The sequence below is a fragment of the Thermobia domestica genome, unplaced genomic scaffold (genome assembly GCF_964235325.1).
Source record: "Thermobia domestica unplaced genomic scaffold, izTheDome1.hap1.1 HAP1_SCAFFOLD_1491, whole genome shotgun sequence".
Classification (NCBI taxonomy): domain Eukaryota; kingdom Metazoa; phylum Arthropoda; class Insecta; order Zygentoma; family Lepismatidae; genus Thermobia; species Thermobia domestica.
In genome coordinates this window covers 19,963-27,500 of record NW_027657201.1, presented here as the reverse complement: position 1 = coordinate 27,500, position 7,538 = coordinate 19,963, and positions in this window count along the sequence as shown.

The following is a 7,538-nucleotide window of genomic DNA, read 5'->3' as shown; positions in this document are numbered from 1 at the left end:
GCTATAGTGTGCACGAAGTCCCTTGAAATTTTAACCTATCTGCCACGATTATGCACCGGACCACAGAGATGCAATAACCCTATCTTTTCTTTCGGGGGGGGGGGGGGGAGTTGGGTTTGTGAGAAAAACCATGGATGAATTTTTATATATATTCCGTGTCACTGCGGTTAAATATATATTCTTTACATATTTCTTTACTTTGCCATGCTTTTCCTTACTTTTCAGTGCTTTGCCATGGTTTGGGTTGAAATTTCACTTTTGTAGTTAGAACAGTTTTGTTAAAAACGTGATTTGCAATAACAACAATTTCAAACATTAGCGAAAAGTAAAAATATTGGAATTTGCATTATTTCTGTATCAGCCACCTCGTGGCTAAGCCGTTAATATATGCGCTTCTGGCGTTAGGGATCCAAGTTTTATTCCGGCAAACAGCCTGGGTCGTTCGCCTCCCGTATTAAGCCAAATTTCAACTTTCTTGCACATATTTATTACTATTATTATTATTATTATTATTATTATTATTAAAAATGAAATTAAATGAAATCTTCAAGATTTACGTCCCACAGTTATGCTGGGATCAAGGTACACCTCATGTAGAAATTGCACTATTCTGGTTTCAATAGTTTCGTTAAAATAGTGGGAGAACGTAATTTAGAAAGAAAAAAAAAAAAAAAAAAAAAACATGACCACAAGTGTGAGCGAAATGTAAAAGTTTTCCAATTTACTTTCTTACTCTGTTATTGCTCACCCATTAGCACAGAATAGTATCTGGTTAAGTGACATTTATGTTGCTTTACTTCTTACCGCATTTTTTAAACCTTATAAATTGTGACGGCAAGTGTGAGCATTTTGACGGCACGTGTGAGCATTTTGACGGCAACTGTGAGCATGTTGACGGCAACTATGAGCCTTATCTGCGCAAATATGAGAGTACTAATATTATACATATTCCAATGCACAGTGTTTTGGTACAGGTAGGCTGGTAATGTCACTAATCTATGCTTAATTCTTTCGTCAATATAGTGGAAAAACAGAATCTGCGATGACCGTCATTCCGAATGTGAAGGAATAAACAGCAGTGTTGTTGTTTGCTCTCTCCCTACATCATTGTTCATTAATTGAAGCTGGAATGGATATTAGTGATTTCTTTTCATTATTTCTATGTTTATCTCCCCCCCCCCCCCCCTCACACACACTGCTCTAACGATTGTCTTATTTTTACGGTGCATGCCCACACATCTTCATTTCCAATAAACCTCGTTTTAGCCGGAAAATTTTCAACCCTCCGCTACATTTTGAACTGTAATAACTTTTTTATTTATTTATTATTATTATTATTATGATTTTTATTATTTTTGTAAATGTGAATATAAAAATTCCTAATAACCTACTGCGATATACTGTGTTTGCATATATTCCGTTTAGAAATATTACTATTCTAGTTTTATTGGTTTTTCTATTCGTAGTGGGAAAAAAATGATTTCAATTTCTCATCTATCCTTGCAGGTAGCGTTCAAAGCCCTTGACGGCCAGTGTGGTCTGTGCTTGCAGTAATATTTTCAACCTTCTGCACCAATTTGAAGTATATTTTCCTTCATAAAATTGGAGTTACTACAATTCTTTATATCAATTCCCGTGCACAGTATTTTCATACACTTTCTGTGCAAATTGCACTATTCTGGTTTGAATAATTTCCCAAAAATAGTGTAGAAACGTAATTTCAAACAAGCTTGACCACAAGGGTGAGCGAAATGTAATGGTATTCCAATTTACATTCTCACTCTCTTATAGTTCACCCATTGACGCAGAATAGTATATAGTTAAATAAATTTTATATTGTTTTCCTTTTTATCAATATTTTTCCTCGTCTCACCTTCCACCACAGTATCCACACATCTTTGCGGCAATCGAAACCTGTCTTCGCCGACAAAATTTTAACCCTCCGGTAAAAGAGAAACTGAATTTTCTCTGTTAGTAATTTGTATATACAAACTGTTTGTACGTTGTCGCATGTACTGTGTTTAAGTACGTCTTGTGTAGAACTTTCACTATTCTAGCTTCTACGGTCTCTTTACAATTGAGAAAGAACATGATTTTGTGTTCTCCTCTACACCTGCCGGCTGCGTTCGCAGTTTTCGACGGTCAGTGTGGCCTCTGTTTGCCGTCAAATGTTCAACCTTCTGTAACATTTTAAAGTTTTATATATATATATGGCGATACAACAATTCTTTTTACGAACTTCCCTGTAAAGTATGTAGGTTCACGTCTTGCAGAAATTGCATTAATCGGGTACGAATAGTTTTCTTGCAATAGTACAAAAACTTAATTTGGAATAAAAATGACCACAAGTGTGAGCAAAATGTAAAATTCTTCTTATTTACTTTCTTACTCTATTATAGCTCGCCCATTGAAAGAGTAAACTATATGGTGAAATAAAATTTATATTGTTTTTATTTTTATCACTATTTTTCTTCTTTTCATTTTCCCTCACAATGTCCGCACATCTTGGCGGACAGCAAAGCCTGTCTTCGCGGACAAAATTTGCGGTGCTGCTTACAAAATGCCTACGTTTGAAAAGATATAGCATGTCTCAATTGTATCTGTGAATTAACAACGATATGTTATTCGGTTCATCGACATTCACATTCCAACATATCTGTCATCAGTCACTTAGCTCATCCCTTACGTACACGCATAAAAGAGGTCCTAATTTTCATGCTCGTTCACACGAATATTCAGTTTATTTCATATTACGGAATTCCATTGAACGCTCCTTTGTAAAAAAGGAAAAAAAAAAAATCCTCCAGGTTTTGATTCCGCTGACAGCGTTCAATTTCAACTTTAGGCTGGATTTTGAGCTCTCATGGCGATAAGCGGTTAAAGTTTTCCATGGGAGATACGTGTTCAACTTTGGGCATATTGACGGCAACCATGAACCATTATGTTGCCACCTATGAGACTTTAGTCCGCAATTATGAACGAAAAGTCGGCAACTATGAGCGTTCTGACGGCAACTGTGAGCCCTGTGTCGGCAATTATGAACCAAAGTCGGCAACTATGAGCATCATGAAAGCGAGTGTGAGCACTTTGGAAGCACCTGTGAACATTCTGAAGTCAACTGTGAGTATTTTGAAGATAAGCATGAAAAATTATGCTTTCAATTGTGAGCCCTATATTCGCAAATATGAACGAAAAGTCGGCAACTATGAGCGTTTTGACGGCAACTGTGAGCCCTGGGTCGGCAATTATGAACAAAAGTCGGCAACTATGAGCATCGTGAAAGCGAGTGTGAGCACTTTGGAAGCACCTGTGAACATTCTGAAGCCAAATGCGAGTATTTTGAAGATAAACATGAAAAATTATGTTTTCAATTGTGAGCCCTATATTCGCAAATATGAACGAAAAGTCGGCAACTATGAGCATCATGAAAGCGAGTGTGAGCACTTTGGAAGCACCTGTGAACATTCTGAAGTCAACTGTGAGTATTTTGAAGATAAGCATGAAAAATTATGTTTTCAATTGTGAGCCCTATATTCGCAAATATGAACGAAAAGTCGGCAACTATGAGCGTTTTGACGGCAACTGTGAGCCATAGGTCGCCAATTATGAACAAATAGTCGGCAACTATGAGCACTTTATTGGTAAATGTGAGCATGGTGACGGCTTGAGTGAGGAATCTGACGGCAACTGTGAGCCTTTTGACAGCAACCATGAAACATTTAACTTACACTATCAACTGTATATTTCATATTATGAATGAAAGGTCGACAACTATGAGCCTTGTGAGAGCGAGTGTTAGCAATTTCAGGGTTAGTGTGAAAATTGTCAAGGCAACGGAGAGTATTTGGAAGGTAAACATAAACTACAATGTCGGCAACTTTGACCCCAATGTCCGCAATTATGAACGAAAAGTCGGCAACTATGAGCGTTTTGACGGCAAGTGTGAGCACTCTGAAAGTACGTGTGAACATTCTGAAGCCAACTGCGAGTATTTTCAAGATAAACATGAAAAATTATGTATTCAATTGTGAGCTCTATATCCGCAATTATGAACGAAAAGTCGACAACTATGAGCGTTTTGACGGCAACTGTGAGCCTTGGGTCGGCAATTATGAACAAAAAGTCGGCAACTGTGAGCATCATGAAAGCGAGTGTGAGCACTTTGAAAGCACGTGTGAACATTGTGAAGCCAACTGCGAGTATTTTGAAGATAAGCATGAAAAATTATGTTTTCAACTATGAGCCCTATATCCGCAATTATGAACGAAAAGTCGGCAACTATGATCGTTTTGACGGCAAGTGTGAGGATTTTGACGGCTAGTGTGAACCTTCTCATGGTAACTGAGAGCTCTATGTCCGCAATTATGAACGAATTGCGGGCAACTATGAGCATTTTCACGGCTTGTGTGAGGATCCTCATGGCAACTTTGAGCTTTTTGATCCGATGATTCCTTCCACCTGTTTCGATAAAAAAAAAAAAAAAAAAAAAAAATGTTTTCGTACATTCTCGGTAGAGATTTCTCTTCTCTAGTTTCACTAGTTTTCTTTCTGTTGAGAAGAAAAAAAAGAAAAGAAAAAGAAAGAAAATGGAAAGAAAGAAAAAATGAAAGAAAAGAAAAAAAGATATCAAATTATGTACTCTCACGGGCGGTGTTGACGTTAAGCGTGGGCTCTGTTTGCCGTCAAATTTTCAAATTTCTACAACAATTTAGAGTATCTTTTCTTGTACAAAAGTGCAGATACAATAATTCCTTACACGTACTCGAACGCATAATATCCAGGTACACTTGTTGTAGAAATTGCACTTCTCAGTTTTGAATAGTTTCCTTATAGTAGTGCAAAAGCTTAGTTTCGAATAAAAATGACCTCAAGTGTGAGCGAAATATAAATTTACTCTAATTTACTTTCATGCTCTATTATTGTTCACCCATTGAAAGAGTAAAGTATATGATTAAATAAAATTTATGTTATTATTATTATTTTTTTTTTCGCTTATCACTATTTTTCTTCTTTCCACTTTTCCGCACAATGTCAACACATCTTCGTGCACAGCTACGCCTCTCTTAGTCGAAAACTTTTCAAACCTTCGGTAAAAGACAAACAAAAGTTTATTTTGGTTAGCTTGTGGCTTCGCCCACAAAGCCCCTCCTTTTGAAGGTATTTCGCCCTTGCACCTCTTATTCTCACAATTCTAGGGAATTTCAAGTTTACTTTACTATTTCAACTAATTAAAAGATAAGATTTTGGATCCCAAGAAAACGCCTATTTAAATAGCATGGAGATTTCTTCATCCTCCTTTAGACCCCTTAAACATTAAAAATATTCACTTTTGGCAATTTTGCTGTAGCTTAGTCTGGAAAGCCTACAATTATGCTAAATTTCATCATTGCAATCCTGCCACAATTAACCGAACATTTTGGCGTGCAGAAGACGTCCCATATAAATGACATGAGAAAGACTTTTCAATTCCCCATAAAACCACTCTAAAGTTGAAAATTTTTACTTTGTACTGATTTACTTAGGTAACGCTAATGAAAACGTACAAGAATACCGAATTTCTCGTTTGTGTTCCAATTACAAGTAACTAAACTTTGAGATTACAAGTCCAAATAAAGGCCCATTTAAATAACATGGGGAATTTCATCATTTCCTCTTTAGACCTCTTAAAAGTTAAAAATATTCACTTTTGGCAATTTTCCTGTTGGTTAGTCCCGACAATCTACAATCATGTCGAAATTAGTTATTGTAGCCCTACAGGAAGTGCCCAATAATTTTGGGATGTCAAAGGTGTTTCATAGAAATAACATGGGAAATTTTTTGAGTTCCGCATAAAACCACGCTAAACTTGGAAATATATATATATATACTTATCCAACTAGGTAAAACTTACGAAAACGTACAAGTATACGGAATTTCAAAGTTTTATGAAAAGTACCTAAAATTTCAGATTATAGGTCCGCAAAACCGTCCATTTAAATAATATGGGAAATATCTTCATCGCCCCTTTAAACCAACTAAACATTCAAAATATTCACTTTTGTAAATTTTCCAGTGACTTACTCCCGAAAGGCTACAGTTTCGTCAAATATGGCCATTATAACTCTACAGGAAGTGCCTCATAATTTGCGGGTGTGAAAGGCGTCGTATACGTAAAGCCTTCGTTGCTTTTTTTTTTTCTTACCACATTTAGTAATTTTATAAATTTTGAGGACATGTATAAGAATTTTGACGGCAAGTGTGAGCAGTTTGACGGCTAGTGTTACAACGATAAAATACAATTCGCTGTAGCCTTGGTTCCTTATTTTCTTATAATACATACGAGCCACATCAAAATAACAATGTTTCCATTACGTGGTTTCTCTCCATTTTATATATATATATATATATATATATATATATATATAATTTATCTGATTGCCTGCCAACTAGATATTGAAAACCTTATTATTTTATGACATATGAATATCTTTTTTTTTTTTTTTTTGTATATTTGATAATTGTATATTTTTAACCAACTTCTTCTTCGAAATTAACCTATGTTAGTACATATAAAGAAATACTCATTGCCCAAGTACCGCTGTAGCGTGAACCATCTGACGGCAACTGTGAGCCCATGTCCAAAATTATGAACGAAAAGTCGGCAACTGTGAGGCTTTGGTCGGCAATTATGAACAAAAAGTCGGCAACTATGAGCATCATGAGAACTAGTGTGAGCACTTTGAAAGCACGTGTGAACATTCTGAAGCAAACTGCGAGTATTTTCAAGATAAGCATGAAGAATTATGCTTTCAATTGTGAGCCCCATAACCGAAATTATCAACAAAAAGTCGGCAACTATGAGCGCTTAGACGGCAACTGTGAGGCCTTGGTCGGCAATTATGAACGAAAAGTCGGCAACTATGAGCAGCGTGAAAGCGAGTGTGAGCACCTTGAAAGCACGTGTGAACTTTCTGGAGCAAACTGCGAGTATTTTCAAGATAAGCATGAAGAATTATGTTTTCAATTGTGAGCCCCATATCCGCAATTATGAACGAAAAGTAGGCAACTATGAGCGTTTTGAATGCAACTGTGAGACCTTGGTCGGCAATTATGAACGAATGGTCGGCAACTATGAGCACTTTTTTTTTTTTTTTAATGCGAACATTCTGACGGCTTGCGTGAGCATTGTGACAGAAACTGTGAGGCTTTCGACAACAACCATGAACCATTTAAGTTACACTATCAGCAGTATGTTAGATATTATGAATGAAAAGTCGGCAACTATGAGCATCGTGGAAACGAGTGTGAGCATTTTGAAAGTACGTGTGAAGATTCTGAAGGCAGCTGTAAGTATTTTGAAGATGAGCACGAACGAATATGTAGGCAAATATGAGCCCTTTGTCCGCAATTATGAACGAAAAGTCGGCAACTATGAGCGTTTTGACGGCCACTGTGAGGAGTTGGTCGGCAATTATGAGCAAATAGTCGGCAACTATGAGCGTTTTGACGGCAACTATGAGGCCTTGGTCGGCAATTATGAACGAATGGTCGGCAACTAT